This window comes from Spermophilus citellus (genome assembly GCF_964194105.1).
Source record: "Spermophilus citellus genome assembly, chromosome: 5".
NCBI lineage: Eukaryota > Metazoa > Chordata > Mammalia > Rodentia > Sciuridae > Spermophilus > Spermophilus citellus.
In genome coordinates, this window is record NC_138186.1 from 17,750,919 (window position 1) to 17,774,927 (window position 24,009).

A 24,009-nucleotide genomic window follows, 5' to 3' on the forward strand; every position below is an offset into this window, starting at 1 on the left:
ATTATGCATTATTATTTACCGAGCAATTACTAGATGTTTGGTCTTGGGCCGTGTGCTTTGCCTCAACTCATTTTTGCAAAATCCTATGAGCCCTTTTTTTCCTTTTCCGTTTTATAGATTGAGGAAACCCAGACCCAGAGAGGTCTGGGTTCCTTTACCAAGGACACGGGGCTGTTAAGTGACACAGCCAGTATTTACAGCCATATCTTGCTAACCTGCATGTTTGTGCTTGTTACCATGACCCCAAGTTGCCTTCCCAGGTTTTCTGGCTTCTGATCCCCTGAGCTCAGCTCTGGATTCAAAGAAGCAAGAACAACCTCTGAGGCTCTGCCCATGTTCCTTTTGTCTTGGTTTACTTCCAAGTCACTCAAGGGTGTAAAGGCGATATGAGTTACGGCTGGAAAATAGCGAGTGGACGGGCTCCCAGGGCCTTCCTCTCTCCACCCAGAGGATGCCTGGTGGCTAGCTCAGAGCAGATAAGGGGTCTTCTGACTGCTGGACGAGGGGCTGGCCCAGCTGCAGACCTGTGAACAAGTAAGTCTGTTCCTTGCTGGCTCCCACTGCTTCAGCCAGCAGCAGGTGACCAGGACCCAGCTCACTTGCCCTTAGATGACACTGCAGATCTCACCTGTGGAGGCTGGGGCTGTGTCCTAGTGGTAGAGCTGGCTCTAGGTTTGATTCCCAGCACCTGCTTCCCCAAATCACCTGTGAGTGAATATGTGAGCTGAGCCCCAGGTTCTATGTGCACTGTGTGTGGAAGGGATCTTAAAGAGGCAGATTTGAAAGGATGCAAAAAGGATTCTAGGCCCTAACCAGAGCTGGCTTCCCTCAAAAGTATGTTGTTTAGGAGCTTAAAAAAAAAGGCTAATATTAATAATATTGACTGATCATTAGGGATGTATTTAACATTTTATTTATAAATCTCTGTGAAGCTACCCTAAGATCCTCTGATGGAGTGCAGAATACGGTAATTACTAGAGATGATTAAAGATGTACACATATTGGCTTCAGTTGCAACCTGGCTCTCCATCCTCTGCAGGACTTTGGCGAAGGAGCTGGGAGAGGGAGAATGCAGCCTTCCTTCCCCAGCCCCCAGCTGTTGAGAACTCAACCTATGAATTTAAGATCACAGTCAGCCTTCCGTATCTGCAGGTCCCACATCTGTGGGTTCAACCAACTGTGGATCAAAGATGTTCGAAAAATAGTTGTATCTGTACTAAACATGCAGAGAACTTTTCTAGCCTTTTTCCTAAATGATACAATATGACGACTATCGACATAGCATTTATAAAGTATCAGGTTTTATAAGTCATCTAGTACTATGCTAATTTCTACAAGGGACTTGAGCGTCTTTGGATTTTGGTATCCATGGGGCTGATACCAAGGGATGAATGTATTTCCCCAATTCAAAGTTTGAAACTACAAGCTTTAGAAAATTGCTCTTGCCCAAGATTATCATACATTGCCATATAATTTTTTTTTGTGACCTGCAACTTAAAGAGAACTGGATTTATATTTAACTTTGACTTATCCAGTCACCAGGGACCACTCTTCCACTCTCAGACTCATGAGTTTTTCTCTCTTGGCAAAAGGAAAGCTATCTGTATTTGGCCTGTTCTCTCTGACCAAAGTGGCTCAGTGTCTTCTGCAGGTAAGTGGGTTCAAGGTTATATTTAAGATGGCGTGTGCTTGCTGCCTTGAAAACATTTAAATTGATTATTTGCAAGTGTGTTTTTGGTCACAGGCTAAAATGATGAGAGTCTGGAAATCAGATTAGCGCAGAAGCAAATCAGATTGTTGAAGTATGTATTCTGTCTTCCGGACTTCCAACTCGGGGAGGGAAATATTTAAAGAATCGAGTATACTTTCTTTCTTTCCTTTTTATTGAGATATTTGACAGCGCGTGAGCCACACCTGAATCAGATTCTTCTGTGGTGCTGAGGATGGAACCCAGGGCCTCCTATGCTGGATGAGTGCTCAGCCACTGAGCCAACTTCCGAGACCTGAAGCAGAGTATCCATCCTGGATTCCCACGCGTGGCTTTGATTGTGTGTTGGTGCTTGTAAAGGAATTGATGCTCAAGTAGGGCCAGGTGAATTCATGCACAATGTGACCTCAATTGCTTTTTGTTTCATTGTGGCAAATATATATATAACTTGAATTGTGTCATCCTAACCATTTAAAGTGACCAGTTCAGTGGCATTAGGTAATTCATGTACAACCATCACTACCTTCCATCTCCAGAACTTTATCATCACCTCAGACTGAAACTGTATCCATTAAACATTAATTTTTCATTCCTTCTCCCCCAACCCCTGGCTACCATCTCTCTGAATTGGATGGCAGGAGGTACCCAGGCAAGTAGAATCATACAGTAGCTGTCTTTTGTGTCTGGCTGACTTAATTTAGCATAATGCCCCCTGGTTCATCCATGCCATGGCATGGTGTCAGAATTTCCTTTCTCAAAGAGGCTAAGATCCAGCACATGTATATACTGCACACTACACTTTCTTTTTCTTCTCCTTTTTTTTTTTTTTTTTGGTACTGAGGATTGAACTCAAGGTACTCAACCATTGAGCCACATCCCCAGCCCTATTTTGTATTTTACTAAGAGGGTCTCATTGAGTTGCTCAGTGCCTTACTGTTGCTGAGGATGGCTTTGAACTCACTATCCTCCTGCCTTAGCCTTCTGAGCTACTGGTACACCCCTCCTCGCCTCTACCACATGTTCTTCATTCACCTACTAGGGCATCTTTTGGCTCTTGTGAGTAATGCTGTCACGAACATGAGTGTGCAAATATCTGATCAAGTCCCTGCTTCAGTCTTGCTCTTTTTTATGTCCTGTGTCATCTTTAGCACTGATGAGTAAAACTCTTTCCATTCTCGCAGAGTAGCCCTTTGGGGGTCCTCTTTTAATATTCTGTATTCTATAGCAAAGCAAAAAAAAAAAAAAAAAGATTGGAAAATGTTGCTGACAATCAATTGTAGGACAAGTTACTTTTCTTTTTGCACGAATCTTGCTGTTAAAGCACCCCCTTGTAATCCCATTTCAGGGCACGCTGAGCAGTTGATCTGTTTACTGGCCAACATGTGGTTTGGAGGGGAGGCTGTGGAGGGTGGAGTGACCCACTCTGGCTTGATGCTGGGGCTTTTCCAGCTCATCTGTGTCTTTAAAACATTCTGCACATGTTCACTTGAGACTGGCACCTGCCCTGCGCCATCACTCTCTGTCACTTCCTTCCCTGTATTTCAAATTGAGCTTTCAACGTCCTGCCCAGATGCCTGGTTAAGAAGTCATAGGATTAAAAAAAAAAAAAAGCAAAAAAAAAAAAAAACCCACACAAAATAATCCCCCCACCCTACAAGACACCCAGCACCTAAAGAATAACCCAGTTCTACTAACTCATTGTAAAATGTTTGGCTTTATTTGGGTCTCAACCATGATGCCCCAAACCCCACGGGCCTTTCTCTCTGGGGATCTTTCTGCGTTTTGGCTTCCCTGGGGCCCCACACACTCCGTTTGGTGGGCTAGTTCTGCCTTGTGTTTCATCACAGGAAAGTTATTCTGGGTCTCAAAAAAGGCCTCGTAAATCTGCTTCCCAGATGGAAGTCTCCAGTAAAAAATCTCCTCTCTTTGTGCATCTCTCAAATTCCTCTTTAATTTAATTCAACAAATGAATAATCAAATGGGTGAGATAAGCTGTAATTCCACCCCCCCCAAAAAAAAATTTTGTTTTTTAAACAAGCACTATTGTGAATTTGACCACTTTCCTTAGTTTATGATTAGCCAAGTATGCAGCAGGCTAACGGGTGATTCCTTAGGAAGGCAGTCAAGGGTAAGCTGAAGGTCATTAACCGGTGCACAGCACTGGGTAGGCAAAATGTCACTGGGTCCTAGCATATTTGTTATTCCTTTCTTAAAAGGAATTTCATAACACAAGTTGGAGTTTCTAAGAGGCTGAGATATAATTTCTCTTTAAAGAGACAGGTTAAGGGATAGGTAGGCCCCAGGGTCAAGGGCACAGAGATCAGCCTTGTGACCTTGGAGTGGAGAACTAGACCTGGCACGGGTCTTAGGACTTTTGCTCTGCCCCCAAGCAGGAGAGATGACATGGGGAAATGCTGCTTGTGTGATTAGTCCTGGTGGCTTGGTGGGTTGATGGCACCTTTCGGGCAGCCTGTGGATGTCTGCCCTGAAACCCACTGGAAGCGTTCCTTCGTCCCTCCCTCTCCCCACAGGCACAGCTGAGGCTGGGTTTCCCCTCTTCTGTGCATGCTTCTGCTTTGGATTATGGGCATAAGAAACACACACTGTTCTTTCTACCAGTACGCACTTTTTTTTTTTTTTACCTTTTTATATGTATTTTAAAAAATATGTTTTTGCGGGGTGTGGTGGTGCACACCTGTAATCCCAGTGGCTCAGGAGGCGGAGGCAGAAGAACTGCAGGTTGAAAGCCACCCTAGGCAACATAACGAGGTCCTAAGCAACTTGGAGAGACCCTGTCTCAAAATAAAAATAAGTTAATTTATTGTGGCTCAGTGGTTAGGCACCCCTGGGTTCAATCCCTGGCAGAAATATTTTTTCAAAAAAAATTATAATAATTCTATAATTTTTTTAGAAATTATTTTTTAAAAAATACCAATGTTTATAATTTGTCCCCAAATTATAAAAGCCTCCCAGGTAGATTGAAACAAAACAACACAGAACAGCAAATAAAAAATACTTCAACCTCTCCCATGCCTCCTGGTTTCTCCCCACTCTCCCAAACCCATAATCACGGAATTGCACATGAACCCTTCTGTATTCTTATTTTATAGAAATATTTTATGAATTGCATAGCAGGTGGTTTTGCTTTAGAGAGCTAGAGTCATCGTACAGCTGCCGTTGCTTCTGGGTTTCAGTTACCCATGGTCAATAGGCATCCTTGTCCTGGCCTGTCATCAGAAGGTCCACAGTAGCCTAAGCTATGTCTCCATGTCTGTGACTTTCCCTTCAGTGCATCTTATCACGAGGGCATCGCATCATCTCACACCGTCACAGGGAGAAGAAGAGTGAGTTCAGTATAAGGAGATGATTTGGGGGGAGAAAAAGAGAGTGACTATATTCACATACCTTTCATTGCAGTATGTTGCTATAATTGTCTTATTGCTATTTTTAATCTCTTACTGTGCCTAATTTAGAAATTAAGCTTTATCATAGGTGTGGTTGTGGATAGGAATAAAAAAACAGTGGACCATACTGGGCTTGGCACTATCTACAGTTTCAGGTATCTGCTGGAGGTCTGAGGTTAGAGGGGGCTACTGTACATTTATTTGTGAATGTTTTTCACTTTCGAGTATATAGCATGGACAAGTTTCCAGATCAGTATAGAGACTGAACTCGTTTAAGAGGTACGTACCACTACCTGTGAAAATTTGCTGTCACTTATTCAGACATCCCCGATTGACAGACTTGCAACTTGCTTCCAGGTTTTACTACCAGGAACAATGCTACAACTGAAATCCTGTACATAGAAACACCCAAGCTTTTACTTCTAGAGAATGGATATCTTGCAGTGAGGTTCTGGGGTATGCCCAATTTTATAACTTATTGATTTTTGACTTTTCCAAAATTGACTAGCTCACACCATCACTGGCAATGGGAGAACACCTTAAACATTTATATTTCCTCTCCTGGGACTGGCCTATTATTTTTCATATTTTTTTTGGGGGGGGAATGTATCTTTAAGTTATTGATTTATAGCTGTCCAGCTGCCATATCATTATAATAGTTCCTTTTAGCTTACTCATTGTCTTTTGACTTTATTTTTCAATTTCCCTTTTAAATTATTTATTTATTTATTTTGAGGCAGGGTCTATCTATGTTGCTCAGACTGGCTTTGAACTCTTGATCTTCCTGCCTCAGCCTTCTGAGTCGCTGGGATTGAATGGGTATATCGCCATGCTCAGCACCATTTCATTTCTAAACTGGCTATTACTAACATAAATAAGAACCTTTGCATTTCATAAATGTATTGCATGTAGTTACCTTATCAAATTGTCCTAGTTCTTATAATAGATTTTAAAGATAGAATCTTTCCCTTTTTTAGGTGTAGTCATTTTAATATGTAAACATATTAGTCTTCTGATAGTGACACTCCTTTTTAAGTTTTCTTGTCTTATCGAATTCGTGAGAACTTGCCAAAGTAGATTGAATAACTTTGGTGAAGAAAACATTTTTGCCCTAGTTCATATTTTAAGGAAACCACTTTGCTATTTCCTTGTTTGATATAATGTTTGTTGGTTTTGTAGCTTTTTGTCACACTTTAAAAAAAAAACATTAGGATTGTCTCCTGGATTTTATTAAATGCCTGTTTTTCTTCAATGTGAATATTATTTGTCAATTTTAAAAATAAACCTCTCCCTAAGGGCCTCCACTTTAAATGATGTTGCTATTAGCTGGAAATTGAAAAATCTCACAGTTAGCAATGGATGTCAAACTTTGGTAACTTGCCACATCCTGTGGAGTCCTGGATGATGTCAGCTTGGAGTTGTCATTTGCATACAGCAAGGAAAGGCACAGCAAGACAGAAACCAGGGACTTACGGGAAGGGTGGAGGTGAGTGTCTTACTTCTGAAGCAGCTGGGGAGACCAGGAAGCAGGAGCCGGGTGAGGAGTGCTGATCACCAGGTGCTATCAATCAACCCGACAGCGTGAACCTGGGCGGCAAGGGTGGGGCAGAGGGTGGAAGCCAGTAAGATTCTTCACTAAGCATTGGGTAGAAAACTCCAGAAACCTGTGGAGCAGATACCAAAGTCTGATGTGAATGACAGCTCAGGCCATGGGCAGGCCAGGTGAGTGAGGCATAGGAATCAGAGGCTGGGGAGTAGGTGTAGGTGATTCAATGGTTGAGCTTAATCTCCCCGGGTTTAGGACTACTGTAAAAGGCTGAAGAACTTGTTTCTTTGTCATATTTTGGGTCTTTTGTATTTTTTTATTTTATTTTTTCTTTTTAGACTTTTAATTTTTGTTTTTCTTGAGACAGGGTCTTGCTGTGTTGCTCAGGCTGGCCTCACTCCTGGACTCAAGCCATCCTCCTGCCTTAGCCTCCCAAGTAGCTGGAACTACAGATACGGGTTGGGGCCATCTTGAAGATAGTTTGGTAGGTTATCTGTGAATAAAACGTAGGATGAAAAATTTGAACATTAGTGCTTCCTGAGTGTATTGGGTGCTTTCTTCCTTTACAAAAGAAATATTATCTTAAGCCCTCATTTTTTTTTTTTTTTTTGGTACCAGAGGTTGAACTCAGGGGCACATGACCACTGAGCCACATCCCCAGCCCTATTTTGTGTTTTATTTAGAGACAGACAACTTCACTGAGTTGCTTAGTGCCTCGCTTATTGCTGAGACTGGCTTTGAACTTGTGATCCTCCTGTTTCAGCCTTCCTAGCAGTTGAGATTTCAGGAGTGTGCCACCACGTCCGGCCCAAAATTTTAAAATAATCTAATTCCTAAAAAAAGGAAAATATAAAACATGGATAAAAATGTGCTCTAGAAAACAGAAAAATACAAATAAAAATAAGAATATAACCCATCTTTTAAAGAAAAACTTCAATAAATATTTTAGTGCATTTTTGTTCTGTCTTTTTTCTGTGATTTGAGATCATAGAGAATCTATATGGATAAAGTTTTTTTTTTTTTTTCTTCTCTGTCATTACTGTTTTCACCCAGAGAAATTTTCTAGTGTCATTAGGGCATATGATCAGGAATATCTACCGTGCTTAGCAGATATGCAAAAAATTATTTCACTGAATGAATTGTTTCACTGAATATCATAAAAATCTCTGTGAACAGAACTTTTAGTAGCTACCTGGAATTTCTCCTCTGTACACACCCTAGTTTATGGAAGCCTTGAGACAACCCTCTCCTTTCTCTCTAGCCATGTGTCTTCATTGCCTTGACCACCCCAAATTTCTAGAATGTTCTCCACACTCTCCCACTGTGTGCTGGACACTGGCTCCTTCCTCTGCTCTCCATGCTAGGCTAACTCGACCTTTCAGGTTCCACTTTGCAGACACTCACCTGGCAAGACCGCCATGTCCCCACAGCCATTAGTCAGACTCATCTTCGTCTCCCACATGGTCTCTAAAGATCCCTGAAGTTGGGAATTATATCTTATTTCTTTGGGGAAATATGTCCCAGGTTGAAAGTGAAGAATTAGACATGTTCTCTCCACCCACCCAAATAAGGAAGGAGACCTGTAAGCTAAGCCACCCCAAGCCAGGATGGGTCATCCTTGGAACAACCATAAAAATATTCTTGGGTGGATTCCATTAACAAATGCAAAACGGGATCACAAAGTAACAAGTGGCAAAAACAAATCCTAGTGATGATACATCTGCGAACGTGTGTAGATGTGTCCTGTATTGGAAGAGATTCAAGGCAGAGATGCTCAGGATAGTTAAGAAAAGCTGGGCCAAAAGTCAAGTCCCATAATTTAAGCAATAATGGCAAACTTCACATAGAATTTTTCATGAAAACGAGCACAAAGTTGTTGAAATATTGAGCACTGTGTGCAACATAAAAAAGTGCATGACAGGATGTGTCTCGGGGTCTAAGCATCCTTCGGTTCAATCCCCAGTACCAAAAACAAACAAAAAAAATTACATGGGAAAAGGTGGAGTGGCTCTTGTTAACTATTCCTCCAACATCCCAATATTCTTGTTGGGTATGAAATTTATTTTCCAATACACTGTGGTGGGTTTGGGCTAAATGTGTTTGCTGATACACAGAAAAGAGCCTTTCAAAGTTCTCTGACTTTGATGTGCCCAATAGCAAGACTGTGGAAGCAACCTAGATGCCCTTCAATAGACGAATGGATAAAAACAATGTGGCATTTATACACAATGGAGTATTACTCTGCATTAAAAAATGACAAAATTATAGAATTTGGAGGGAAATGGATGGCATTAGAGCAGATTATGCTAAGTGAAGCTAGCCAATCCCTAAAAAACAAATGCCAAATGTCTTCTTTGATATAAGGAGAGTAACTAAGAACAGAGTAGGGAAGAAGAGCATGAGAAGATGACTAACATTAAACAGGGATGAGAGGTGGGAGGGAAAGGGAGATAGAAGGGAAATTGCTTGGAAATGGAAGGAGACCCTCAGGGTTATACAAAATTACATACAAGAGGAAGTGAGGGGAAAGGGAAAAATAATACAAGGGGGAGAAATGAATTACAGTAGAGGGGGTAGAGAGAGAAGAGGGGAGGGGAGGGGAGGGGAGGGGAGGGGGGATAGTAGAGGATAGGAAAGGCAGCAGAATACAACAGACATGAGTATGTCAATATGTAAATCAGTGGAAGTGTAACTGATGTGATTCTGCAATCTGTTTACGGGGTAAAAATGGGAGTTCATAACCCACTTGAATCAAAGTGTGAAATATGATATATCAAGAACTATGTAATGTTTTGAACAACCAACAATAAAAAAAAAAAAGAATCCCCTGGGGATCCGGACAAAACATGCATCCTGATTCTCCAGGTCCTGGTGAGGCCTGAGATCCCCTACTTCTCACAAGCTCTCTAAGGAGCTGAGGACAGCATGAGCAGATTTCAATCAGTGAGATTCTTGTTTGTTTGCTTTTTAATCTTTTGTATCTGCTGCCGCTAAATATGCAAACTATACTACTCACCCACCTCCTCCATATTCAGAAGTGCCTCTGATTGAAAATACCACTGTCTTGTGACCTCTCTCAGCCAAAAAAGAAACTGCTTGAATTTTTCCTAAAAAATACCTTTAGTATTCCTAACATACACAATGTTGAATAGGTGTTCCCAACTGCATGGGATGCCCATCCTTCTTCCTTCTTGACAGTTATTTTCATGATTGTTATTTTTGTATCTCTCACACTGTTTTCACATGAGAAAGGTAAAATTCTCCATGAAGCCTTCCAGCAACCCTGTGGAAAAATATGCAAGTCTTTGATAAGGCAGAGTTCCAAATAATATTGAGTGCACCACTGTGATTCAGCTGACACTGTAGAACAAACAGTCCCCTGTCAAAGGCTGGTGTGTTGGTCAGTTTTCCAGTACTCTGACAAAATACCTGAGATAAGCAACTTATAAAGAGGAAAGGTTTGTTTGGGTTCACCTGTTTTAGAGGTTTCAGTTCATGATTGATTGGCTCTGTTGCTCTTGGACCTGTGGTAAGGCAGCACATCAGGATGGGGAGGGAGTGGCAGAGCAAATCTTGCCTCACGGTGGCTGGGAAGAGGGAAAGTCAGGAAGGGACTGAATTCCCACAATCACACTCTCAATGACCTGAACACCTCCCAGCAGGCCCCACCTCTTAGAGTCCCACTGCCTTTCAGTAGCACCAAGCTGCAAACTGCACAAGATGGCATTTTTTGTTGGTTGTTTCCATGGCTCTCAACACTTGAGTCAGGTACCATTTTAGCCAAGCCTGGCTCTCAGAGAGGGAAAGAAACAGCAGCCACCCTGTCCCTGATACCATTATACATCTTACTTTTTCAACATCTTCTATGGTTACAGTCGAGGCGTTTTGAGTTTTACTCTCCTTCTTCCTATTAAACAAATATCAAGAATATAAAAGGGCTAGGGTCGTAGCTCAGGGGTAGCGCGCTTACCTCGCACATGTGAGGCATTGGGTTCAATCCTCAGCACCACGTAAAATAAACAAAATAAAGGTATCGTGTCCCTCTACAACTAAAAAAAATATGAAAAAAAAAGAATGTAAATTAAGTTCCTTTTTGCTTTAAGTAGGCTTCGCTACTAATTATACTTTCCAGTTGAGGTTTTTGCAATTAATTTCTAGATCCAACAATCAGAGACCAACTCCCTGCAACTCTGCCCCATTTTCTCCTTCACCTGCCTGGTCCCTCTTCCCTCTGCTTTCTTCCCCTAGTCTGATGTCACTGGACAGCGGGATGATGTCACTGGACAGCGGGATGATGTCACTGGACAGCGGGAGGAGTAGAACCCACCATCGAGAGTCCAGGGTCACCTGGGCCGGTCATCTCTGTGTCCTGTGAACTCCTGCCATCATAACGGGTGAACACAGGCAGAGTGGCCCAGGGGGAGCAGGGAGTCTGGTGGAGGGGAAGTGGTTCTGACCATGGTTGTACCCCTGACTCACTGTGTAAACTTAGATTCATTGTTTAGCCACTAGGGTTTTTTTTTTTTAATCCCTTTGTTCTGGATTATACATATTCCCTATAAATCTAGAATGCAGTTTCCAAAGAATTACAGCATCTTTGACTTTGCAGATGTCTTGGGAGGGTTTAGGAAACCCTGTGTTCATGGACTTGTTCTCCAGCCCTGGTCCTTTGCATTGTGTATACAAATACACACCTCTCACGTGGGAGAGGGCCAGCTCTCACGGCCACTGGCTGTATGTTTGTGTGTAAACACAGACAAAAATTGAAATGTACCCAATAGTAAATAGACATTTGCTGGAATCGTCACCACTCCCTGCAAAAATTATAGCTACCACTCAGGACTTCTACTTACAATATCCTTACAGTGCGCAGACTCTGTACTAGCCCCCCTTTCTCAGCAGAAACTTAAACAACTCCATAAATTCCCCAGATCTGTTCAATTTTCTTATTCCTCAGATGCTTTCTTTAATCCTTTGCCATCCCAACTAAGGGACTATTTTTCTAACCACTTTTGCTTTGCTTGATCCCATTTTAAAATTTAACCACCCCCTTCAACCTCTGCACCTCAATCTTGCAACATAAACCAGGAAGTAGCCAGGTTCATAGACTGTGGAGAAATGGGAACAGAGCTGCCGGTTGAACCATCAATCTGCTTTTTCCTTAGCTGTAGAAAAAGAGGGTTTGTAGCTTGAGGAGTAGATCATTTTTCAGGGGCTTCCAGGCTAATAATATTCCATCCCTGTTGGCAAATTTTCTCCCACAAGTTGAGCAAGTCACTGTGACCCTCTGTACAGTATAAATGCCTCTGATATAGACTCTCATTTGGAAAAGTCCTGGAAACACAGAGTTTGGAAACTGTAGGATCTGCTCCAACCACGTGCCACTTGGTTAGTCCCTCGCCCTTCTGACCCTCGCTCCCGTTTCGAGCGGATGAAGGACCACTGCTGTCTTGGATGAAAAGACTGTACATTAGAGAGGGGTATGGAGGAAAGAGAATAAAAAGTGAAGTCAATTTGCATTCAGATGTTTGCATTAAATATTAATAGGGTGTGGGGGTGAGGGGGGAGTCTCCCTTTTATCCACATTCAGGTTGCTATGGCTGGCTGGGGTTTTCAGAGCTGTCTCTGGGCAGAGGAAGCAGGAAAAGTAGCTCAATGTCAGTCCTCATCCTGCGCCCTGGCACCAGACTAAGAGCGAGTTCAAGGAACTGGACAGCCGTTTCCAGCAACAATCAGAGGACATAGGGGGTGTGTGTGGGGGGGTCTTTCTTTAACCAATGAAACACCTTCATGATTTAAAAGTAGTAACTTGAACTTAGATGCAACAGGGAAGGGACAGGCACGTGAAGAGCAGGAGAGTCCATGTCCAGACACCTGATCGATTGGAAGTGTCCCAAGAGTCCTTTGGGGGAAGGGGCTGGAGAATTATGAGTTAGAAGTCAGAGGGACCCTGTCCTCACCTACAGACCTGGCCACTCAGGGCTTCCTTGTAGTAATCTCCAGTCAATCCAGAGGAGAGTATGGAAGTGGGGGAGACTGGCCTCCCTTCTCTGTCCACCTGGAGCTCTTGAAAGGTCAGGAAGCTGAACTGTTGGCGACCATGGAGGCAGCTGCTAACTTGAGGAGATGATGGCCCTGTGCCCAGGGTGGGCTTTATGACTAGTGAAAGTCCTTACAGAGCAAGTCCTTGAAGCTAGCCTCCTGGGGGGGGCGGATTTTGTGTCTGCTTTTTTTTTTTTAATTTTTTTGAGGATGATGTTGCCCCAGTGCCTGGGAACTCACACCACCTGAGTGATGTTCTATTTACCAAGCCTTCCTGAGAGGCTGGCTCTTGTCACCCATGTCTGAGCCTGTCCCAGTGTTATCCTCTACCAGGAAACTTGGAAATTTCCATCGCACCCCTCTGGTCTAACTCTATCCTGCGCAGACCAGACTGCCCCGGGGGGTGTGGTAGTTTGACAGCAGAGAACAGTTGTTCTCAGTTTTGGCTCTGCCTAAGGGTCCCCTTGGACATCTTTTAAAAGTTTGGATGCCCAGATGGCGTGTGGTACAATAAAATCAGGATCTCGAGGGGTGGATCGCAGGCTTGGTAGTTTTTAGAACTCCCTAAGGTGATTCCAGTGGCTGCCAAGTGTGAGAGCTGGCACGGGGGTTATGAGCTCATCCAGATGGCTCGCACTTGACTTCCAACTCTGCTGCTGGTAGTGCGCTTGGGCCGGGGAGTTCCCACTCTGCCTCAGTTTCTTCATATGCAAAATGATAATAATAAAGGTGCAAACAGCACACGGTATTCTTGTAAGGATTAAATGAGTTCATGTCCACAAGGGCTTAGAAAGTGCCGGGCACAAGGCAGCATTCTCTAAGCACTTTCTACTTCTGGTGCCGAGGCACACACCTTAAGAGGGACCTTGACAAGGGAGAACAGGCGGGACGGTGAAGGAGTCCCAGCAAGGGTCGCAGGAGAGCCCAGAGGATGGTGACTGTGAAGGAAAGAGCAGAGATTTGGGAACGAACGGGAGGTTTCCAACAGAGCCATCTGCCTGTCCTGTGGGGAGTGAGTTCTCAGGCTCTTGAAGCAGCAACAGGACAGTTTGGGGTGAAAACGTTATAGGAAAAGTCAGAATGGAGTTGAATGACCTCCAAGGCCCTCTCTAGCCCGTGCCTTGCGTGGACCAAGCGCTGCTAAGTGATGGCCATTATTAGATGCTCTCTTGAGTCGGCAAGGCCTGGCACGGGGTGGTGGTGCTCATCCGCGGTCTAAAGCTGTGTTCCAAGGGCCAGTGGAGAGGGGTCACACCTGTTCTGGAGGGAGAACACCTGAGGCTGGGTGGTGGGACCTGTCCCGGATCAGGAGCTGCTGATCAATGCAGCCTCAGGGTGGATCCAGGGCTTTGGCTGTAAATAGGGGTCCTGATGCCCAGAGGCCCTTTCTGTAGAGTGAGTGCAGGACATAGGCTAGAAGGGCCACTGGCTTTGTTTGAGTCACGGGGTCAAAGAGGACACTTTCCAAGCCTGAAGATCTTGGCCTGGGTGCTTTCACCTGCGACACCCATGATGCTGTTGCTACTCTTTCTCCCTCTGCTGTCCCTCCTGTCTCCCTCTCCCTGTGCAGATTTCTTCCAGATTTCCTCTCCGTGGGAGAATCCTATGGAGTTTGTTTCATTGTTCTTTTCTATTCCAGGGGCAGGTGGGGGTCAGCACCGTCGAGGAACGACACCGTTTTATGTAAGGGACTTGAGCATCCACAGATTTTGGCATTCCCCACATATACTGGGGAATGATTGTATTTCACCAGAAATCAAGCCCAGCCTCCCTTTTTTTTTTTTAAGCTTTATTTTTTTAAAAATGTATTTATTTATTCTAGTTTATTACACAGGACAGCAGAATGCATTTCCATCCACAGTACACATATAGAGCACAATTTTTCCACCCCTCCCTTGCTCTCCGCCTCTGCTTGCAGGGCCCTGGGCCTTTCTGCACCTCCTCTCTCACTTCCTTGACCCCCCCAGTCCCGGGGACGTCCCTGTTCTGAGCATCTCTGTCACTCAGGCACAGCCACTCCCTGGGTCTCCTGGCCCTGAGGCCGGCCCCGCCCTTGCCTTCCTCAGCTCATTCCTGCTAAGCCTCTTCTTTGCCTTCACCTGGGATCCTGGAGCCTCTCCTTCGTTTTTGGCATCTAGGACCCATCCTGGCTGTCTCTACCCCTCCCTCCCGCTCAAGTTTGGATTCCTTGGTGAGCTGATTTGGCCAGGTTCTCCAAAAGCACCTCCCTTCTTCCCCTTTGACCTCCCACTGCCTCTCCTTGGACCACACTTTCTTCTCCTCCTGATCCCCAACTGCTGCATCCCGCTGAGCACCTCAGGGTAATCGGAGCCCCTGTGCGTTCCTGCCCTGGACGTCTTCCCTCAACTCCATTTTTAGCTCCCTATCAGGTTCCCACGACAGCTGCTCTGAAGCTTTTCCACTCTGCCCAAGCCCGAGCTGACCCTGTCCCCCTCTCCCCGGAACAGACCTCTTCCCTGGATGAACCGAGAAAGCCCTCCCTCTACATCCCATTTCTTTCTATCCCCTTCTTTCCCCTAAACAGGAGTGATTTCTCATTCTGTTCTTTCATCCTGTTTGGGGAGGAAGATGTTCCTTTTAAAATTTCAAAGCTGATACTTCCACCTGCGTTCCTAGCGCCTTCCTCTAATTTCCTTCATCTTCAAAAACAACCCGAGGGGCTGGGGCTGGGGCTCAGGGGCAGAGCGCTTGCGACGCCTGCATGAGGCACTGGGTTGGATCCTCAGCACCCCATAAATGAAATAAAGGTATTTGTCCATCTAGAAATTAAAAAACGACAACAACAACCAGAAACCAAGTCCTTCCTTGTTCTCCTCTTCCCCGTCTTCTTCCTCTAGCGTCTCCTGTTCTCTCAAGCCTCCCCCTTGAGCCCATGTTCCGGCCATACTGAGCTGGTGCCCCTATATGACTTGCTATCTCCCTTCAGCTCAGTAAGTAGAAAGAACACCGAACACCGGTGTTGAAATCAGTCATGCAGGTTTTATTATTACTATCACTTTGGGTAGTGGGGATTGGACCCAGGAGTGCTGTGCCCCTCAGCTATATCCCCAGCCTTTTTTATTTTTTATACTGAGACAGGGTCTTGCTAAGTTGATTAGGACCTCCCTCACTGCTGAAGCTGGCCTCAAAATGCTATCCTCCTGCCTCAGCCTCCCAAGTGACTAGGATTATAGGTGTGTGCTACTGTGGTCGGCTCCTGCAGGGTTTCAAACCTGGCTCTGCCCCAGGTGTGTTACGTAACCTTGACCCTCGCTTGGCACATTATTAATCTTCCCTAGATTCAGTTTCCTTCTCTGAAAAATGGAAGCACTGATACCCAGTTTACTGGGTTGTTGTGAGTGTAAAATGAGGTCACATCTCTCAAATGTCCAACACGTGATTGATGCGGGATAAAAACTTCCTGCCCATCCTTGTTCTGCCTAGCTCTGATCCCTTCATGCGACATGCCTCTCTGCCTTCTCCTACCTACCTGCTGAATTTCCGCCCACCTTTGAGGCCTAGGTACATCTCTCCTCTCCGAACCTGCCAGGCCCAGTCCTTCCATGTCCTCTTCTCTCTGAGCCGTGTTGCCCTAGTGCTGTGGGTGCCGTGGTCCAAACTGCATCAGGGTCGTCTGTACCTAGTTGTCTGGTTGCTCAGGCAATTGAGAGTCTCTGGTGGCAGGGAAACTGAGTCTACCGTGAGGTCCCTGTAGTGCTGGGGACCTGTTGGAGGGTCTTGCATGTAACATCTCCTTGTAAATGTTGGGAAGTTTGAAACAATTACATGTCGCTACCTATAACGTTACAACCTAAAATAAATACAATAAAAAAAAATCTAAGTTGATCTGTCTCCCTTCCATGAATACACCCCCGAGACTTCTAGAATTTATGACAAAATAGGCTCTTACAATGTCAGGATCTGAAAAGGTCTCCTAAGAGGGACCATCATGTCTAGCTGGATTCTGGGAGTCCTTGGGCTCCCCATGGAAATGATTTCCTTTCAGGTTGCTAAGGTCCTATTTGGATACGTAGTGAAGGTGATGCTCCGTGGAATTGATCACACTGGTCAGACTACCTGATGTCTGAGATTTTCCCCGGCTTGGACACAGTAGGACTCAGCGATCACGTACTTCCAGGTACGTGACAGAAGTAAGACACATTTGTAAAAGCGACCAAGGATGCCTCTCGTTATCCTGCAATTGGAGCTCTTTCAGGGGGCTCTTTGGCACAGACGCATTAGTTAATTTACTTGTTCACACAATGGATGTGTGTGCCTGCTTGGGGTCAGGCGCTGGGAACACAACCATGAGTCAAGTTCAGTCTCAGCGGGGCCCTGTTGGCATCTGCAGACTCCCCGGGGGGAGTGAAGACAGATGCCCAGAGGTGGGCTTGGGCTGGGCAGCTGCCTGGCTTAGTGATTTTCAGAGAGGACCATCTGAGGGACAGTCTTCAGCAGCAGTTGCACCTGCCCCTTCTGGCAGGACCCTCTGTGTGGTTCCTCTGCTCCTGAGTCTCTGGGCTTGTCACATTATCCTCAGGCATCCTGAAATGCCTCCTGCTATACACACCAGCTTCCCTCAATTCATCTTTCAATCTAGAGGATTTACAAAGGTTTATACCATTAAGAGCAAGGTCTCAACAACATGCCGTATGGGAGAAACACGTTTTGCTTCTGCTGTCTGCGTATTAGACTCTGAGCTCTCCTGGGCAGAGACACACACTATGTGTCGTAGCTCTCCATGCAAAGCTCTCGTCCTTCTGAGGGCCGATACTTCAGAAATTTGGGTCTATTCTTTATCTCAATCAGTGAATACCCTCCTTGGCCAACCGGACTCATCGGCATTTTACAGTGAGGTGTACAAATCTGAATTCTATCTTCTACAGCCTTCCCTTGGTGTCTACAAAAGACTGTTTTCTGGACCCCAGTAGATACCCAAATACACAAAATGCTCAAGTGCCTTATACAAAATAGCATAGCATTTGTGTATAACCCACATAACCTTTCCTTATACTTCAAATCCTTTCTAGATAACTTGCAATACCTAGAACAAGTACTATGTGAACAGTTGTTACCTTCTTTGTTTAGGAAATAAATGACAAGGTTAAAAAAAAAAAATAAAGTCTGGCCAGGCATGGTAGCTCATGCCTGTAATCTTGCACAGCTTGGGAGGCTGAGACAGGAGGATCCCAAGTTAGAGGCCCCCCTCAGCAATTTAGCAAGGCCCTAGATAACTTAGTGAGACCCTGTCTCAAAATAAATAAATAAATAAAAAGGGCTGGGGATGTGCTTCAGTGGTAGCGCACCCCTGGATTCAATCCCCAGTACCAAAAAAAGAAAAGAAAAATAATCTGTACATGTTCAGCTCAGATGTAAGCTTTTTTCCTGAATATTTTTGATCCACAGTTGGTTGAATCCATGGATGTGGAACCCACAGATATGAAGGGCCAACTGTATGGCCCTCAAACAAAAGGTGGAGGGGGGGAGAGGATGCCCTTCTTTCTTAGGACCTGTTCTTGGCTAAGAAGCAGCAAAGACTGACATGTGCTCGACCTCCTCATGGCCCTGAGGCCCTGAGGCCCTGGCTTTGGATCTCCAGGGCTGCTGGAGGTTAAAACAGCACAGACGTTTACACCATGCAGTCAGCGCACCTGAAAATCAGGCGTCCCTCACTGGTAGATGGTTCACAGAGTCCAGGCTGCGTTCCTTCGAAGACAGAGAAGCCGGAGCAGTGGCCAGATGGAGGCCATGGAAGGAAGGGGGTGGGGGCACATTTCCCAGGTCTGTTTTGGGGATTTGTAGGGGGCTATGAAATCCTTTCTTCCTTCCTATTGGGGTCCTCTCTCAATAGAGGACCACTTGTCCTAAGCCCACGTGAGGGCAGGGACCAGATTGATCTCTTAGGTCTCAGTGTAGACCAATCAGAGGAGTGGGCAGGGCAGGGGAGGGGGAAGGTCTGGGGTCCTGATGCTCTCAGTGGGGCAAACGGTGGTGGTGGGGAGAGCGAGGGTGGGCAGGGGGCTGCCCTGTACTTGGTATCTGGCTGGCTCTGGTGTGGGCAGATCCCAAATGAAGGAATCTTGAAGCTCCACCCTGGAATCCTGCCGCTTTGCCCCGCCCCCACAGAAGGTCTTTTCTAATTGGCTAAAATGGCATCGGGTGCCGGGTGTCCCTCTGAAGCCTAAGTGACACTGACTGACACTGGGTGGGGATGACAGCTCCTCCCGCTGTTCCTGTTCACGCTCATTCACATCTGATTTGATGCTCACAACCCACCCGTCGTCGTGGGCAGGGTAGGTGTGACCTGCCTCCCCTTCCCTGGGATGAATGTGAGGCTCAGAGAGGTTAAAGGACTTTGTTTCTCACAAGGAAGTCCTGCCGGGCTCCAGGGATTAAGTCAGTCTTTGTCTATCGATAGCTCAGCAATAACAAAAAGGATAAAAAGAAAGGCAGGTGTGTTTTTTCTTCATGATGGACATCTTCAGAGGTCCGCTGGTCTCCCAAAATACTTTGCTTTTTTCATTATGCAATCAATGTTTGTGTAGTAGGGGACAGTCAGCGTGTCCACCACCACGGAGACTTTGACATCTAATTTTACTGATAGAGAGCAATGACCAGTCCAGGTTTACATGGATACAGCTGGCCCTGCTGAACAGGAGGGGTGAGGAAACTGAGAACTACTGGGTACGGTAGGGCACACCTCTAATCCCAGTGGCTCAGGAGGCTGAGGCAGGAGGATGATGAGTTCAAAGCCAGCCTCAGCAATTTAGAGAGGCCCGAAGTAATTTAGCGAGAACCTGTCTCTGAATAAAATATAAAATAAAAAGTGCTGGGCATGTTGCTCAGTGGTTAGACACTCCTGGGCTCAATCCCTGGTACCAAATAAGTAAATAAATAAATAAAAGGATTATGGGCCCCACCCTTGCTGGAAGGGACCACCCCACCCTTCCCAGTAGAGAACCTCGGCATTTCTTTCCCATTTTTAAGAGAGCAGCTGATCCAGGGCCCCTTCTCCCACTTTGGACAGACTTCATCTAACACAGGGACACAGGGTGCCACTAAGCTAAATTAGGCTTGTACCTTTTATCTTCAGCATCTTTCTTCCTCTTCCCAGAAGACAAAGAAGAATAGGAAGGAGCTCACCTGCTAAGTTTCTCATCAGCCAAAGAAAACTTTGCTAAAAGCCAACCAATGACCTGTAGGCACCTATTATCAAAAATTCAGGGTGAAAAGAATCGTGGCCAGTTGGGAACAATGATGGATTAGGGAGGAGAACTAAATCGTGTCACCTTCTCTCTCTGGCCTATTTTATCAGGTGTCCTTTGGGTGTCATTAATGTGCATTCACTAAAAATTTCCATGGGGTCACAGAAAATTTGAACTCCTGTATGTTATGATCAGAGGAATTTTGTTTGTTTCAATGATTGTTTTAAATAGGAGGTGTAATATGCAATCTCTCACAGACTCATACTAGGACTAATACACGTTCTGTGTGTCAACAAAAACAACAGAGACTAAACTCAGCCAGGGACCATCTACCAAAAAAACTAGAATGGTCCATGGCCGGCATGGATCTAGGATTAGCCCATGAGCTTCCATCTCCATGGGGATACCCATAGGTCTTGACAGGGGTAGGTGAATGCTATTCTAGATTCAGATTTGCATATCCAAGCACTGAAGCAGGTGCTATTAGAGGCCCAGATCAGAAAGCACTATTTTCCTTTGGACTGGTTCCATAAGGAATTCATTTTTATGACAGATACAATTTAAAATGTTCTGTGAAGAATCATTTGTAATCATATCCCTCACCATATGCTAATCACACACTTAGCGTGTACCCATAATGGGCTGATTAAAATTGGAATAGGCAGTTGAAACATTTGCCTAAGGAATTTTGGGGGAAGGCGGTGAGTGGGGGGCCTGAGGGTAAGCTTGCACCATCCAGTGAATGGAGATTGACACTTCAAAAAGGACTGCTTAAAATTAAATGAAACTCTTTGCTGCTTGGACAACAGCTTTTGCCATCTTATGGGAATAGTAAATCGTGCATTGCTGAATGATTTGAAGATCAGTTAAAATCTTCACCCAGTTTCCAAAGTGAAATGTTCGAGCGTACCACATAAATAGCTACCTGATAGTGTAAGACATCAGTGAATTCCAAAGTTAAAATTTATTCACGAGTCCAAGGCTTAGTGGATGAGAGCGGAATGCTATCCCTAATATTTCAACAGAATTAATTACTCTCGTTCAAATTCGGCCAGAAATGTTCAAATGGCCCAGTTTAAGGAAATCAGAGAAGGTATTCCTAAACACTAGCATGCATTTTTAACAACATTGTAAGAAAATGTTTATTAGCCAGTATCCTTTTAATGAGAAATGTTGATTAGTAGGAATGTTTATAGATGCCCCTTTTTAACAAGATAAATCAAGTATTCACCATATATATTTTTCAGTTAACAAAATGAAACAGACCACTTATTGACTACCACTTGTTGATTAGCTGCAGTGTTTCTAGGTACTTTATTTTACAACAAAACTGTAATAGGCCAGGCACGGTGGCACACACCTGTAATCCCAGCAGCTCAGGAGGCTGAGGCAGGAGGATTGCAAGTTCAAAGCCAGCCTCAGCTGAAGTTGAGGCACTAAGCAACTAAGTGGGAACCTGTCTCTAAATCAAATACAAAATCTGGCTGGGGATGTGGCTCAAAGGTTGAGTACCCCCGAGTTCAAGCCCTGGTACCAATAAATAAATAAATAAATAAATAAATTAAAACAAAACAAAACAAAAACAGGTGTCCACATTATGTTTTGAATATAGCCCTTGCTGCTCTGCAACTACAATTTATTTTTAAATGGACATGTTTCTTTCTTTTCCTCTCTCCCTGCTCCTCACCGATCTCTCCCCCTCCCTAATCTCAGGGGAAACAGGGATACCTTTCTTCCCCATCCTAGGCAGAGTTATCTGTCCTTGAATACACACCCACCCACCATAGGAACTGTGGGGATCTACCAGAAGATCTCAGAAATGACTGTCTCCCAGATTAACAAGTGCTTACAACTCCAACAGAGAACGTGTGGAATGGAGCCTCTGAATCACCTCTTTAAGAGCCGCCCCCTCCCTTCCTTGCAGATGGGCAGAATCGCAGCCTTTGGAGCCTGAGTCCCTGTGTTTCTCCTTTGCTAGCAAAGCCATCAATCTTCTTTTTCCTTTTTCTCTAAAACAGTGTCCTTGTTATTGGATGGACATGGGGGTGGGGGGACCAGGACTGATCTGTCGGCAACAGGACGTGGTAGATGTATCATGTGGATTTTATATATGAGGTTGCTAAAGTGGACAGGCTGAGTCATGTGTCTTGTCTAGTCACAGCTAGGTCTGTGTGATTTCCAAGCCTGGTTCTTTTTGTGAAGTGTTTATTCAGAAAACTTTCTTACAGGGTCCATAAACATTTTAACTCGGTTGTCTCTGGCTTTTCCAGGACCATATACTGATGGGTATCCATCTGTGCACACACATTCCCATTGACATCTGTGGGTTGGAATTTGAGGGGGCAGGTGTGTTGACTACTGTGGGTAGAGGCTGCTTGGGTGCCTCTCCTTAATGGAACCATCAAACTCTTTTGTTCTGAAACTGGGTTTAATCGGTCAAATGTTATCTGGGGGACTGACTCATGCTAACCAAGCCAACTGATAAAACAGGTAGGTGTTGCTTTGCCAATTAAATGCGAGAAGTGAGGCAATTCACCAAGCTTCTTCCTTCCCACCTTGGTGGTGATTGTGGAAGATGTGTTGAGACGGAGCCTCCAACAGCCTGGGTGCCTAAGTGACAGGTGAACAGACTTGTGTTGAGCAGAAGAGGGAGAGACAAATAAACTTCCTATTTAATCCATAGAGATGATGGGGTTGTTTGTTATGTATGCTCATGTTAACCTATCCTGACTGATACAGTAAATTGGTCACTCCCTCTTAGCTTACAATGACAAACATCCAGTCCCACACATATAAAGGGAGGAGTGCTTGAACCCAAATAAGATTTTTCATCTAACCTACATGAAAATGTCAATGGCTTACAATCCAACTAATCAAAATTCAATTAATGTATTTGCTTCTTACCACCTTCCAGTGCACTTGTCCAGGCCACAACCACCTCTGGATTATTGCAAAAGCCTCCTTGTATTATTTTCCTCATATACTTTTGCCACCCCAACCTCCTCCTCTGGTCCAATCCCGGAGTGCACCTTTTACAAAACTAATATTTTAGTTATCCATAGATTGGGAATTTCTTTCTGTGTTAGTGAAGTTATTTTCCGCTGAAGGAACATAGCTTGGAATTCAAGGCCAATCACTTGCCCAGGGCCCTTCCCCTAGGCAGATCTTGGTGTACTGTGCCAAAGAGAAGGGCAGGTGTTGGCTTGATGTACAGCGAGTTAGAACAAAAGGAACCATCTCTCCAGGGACGGCTTCCATTTGGCAGTGGTGCCCTGACACGTACTCAGACTCCTAACCCAGGGCTCTGTGCATGGGATCAAATGTGTTGAACCAGAAGACACCATTCCAGCTACCCGAGATCATCCCACATCAGTTTAATAAGAAGATTGTGGATGTATGCCCAAGAAACTTTGTGATATTAAAAACTAAATTACAAGATAGTTGTTTCCATAGTCTTACCCACTTCTATAGTTTGTATCCAGAATGACCCGAAAGGCCCATGTGTTCAAGGCTTGGTTCCTGTCTTGGCACTGCTGGGAGGTGGTAGAACTTTAAGTGGGAGGTCTTCTGGTCTTTGAGGTGTACCCTTTACGGGGATTAGGGGAACCCAGTTCCTTCTTTGTCTTGTACTTTTTCTTATTTGTGTGTGTGTGTGTGTGTGTGTGTATACTGGAGATTTAACCCAGGGGTGCTTAACCACTGAGCCACATTCCCAGCCCTTTTTGTTTTCTATTTTGAGACAGGATCTCACTAAGTTGCTCAAGGCCTTGCTAAATTGCTGAGGCTGGCCTCTAACTTGTGATCCTCCTGTCTTAGCCTCTCAAGCTGCTGAGATTACAGGTATGGGCCACTGTGCCTGGCTCTCTCTCTTTTTCATCTCTTGGCCATGGGAAGTGGGAAACTTTGCTATGGCATGATTCTGCCACTATGTGCTGCTGCCTTGCCATAGCGCCAAAGCGACAGACAGGGCTAATCAATTACGGACTGAGATCCCCAAATTGATCAAAATAAGCATTTTCTTCTCTTAAGAGGAGATCAGTGGGTACTAAAGTTACCACGAGGAGCAAGAAGTCCTGGTGTACTGCTGCACAGTAGTGCTGCTAT

The 24,009-nt window shown here is 44.8% G+C and overlaps 1 long non-coding RNA gene across 4 annotated transcripts in view; it reads left to right on the plus strand.

The window, feature by feature from the left end:
• The first annotated feature begins 386 nt into the window (after nucleotides 1–386).
• The window catches only part of LOC308650571, a 45,745-nt gene continuing 22,122 nt past the window's right edge, over nucleotides 387–24,009 (plus strand). For 2 of the 4 annotated variants that reach the window (XR_014022348.1, XR_014022349.1), the window contains exons 1-4: nucleotides 387–707; nucleotides 1,593–1,651; nucleotides 1,890–7,142; nucleotides 10,907–11,052. This is a non-coding gene — a long non-coding RNA (uncharacterized lncRNA). Of the gene's footprint in view, nucleotides 708–1,592; nucleotides 1,652–1,889; nucleotides 7,245–10,906; nucleotides 11,053–24,009 lie in introns of those variants that run through there. The other 2 variants (XR_014022350.1, XR_014022351.1) reach the window with 2 other exon arrangements.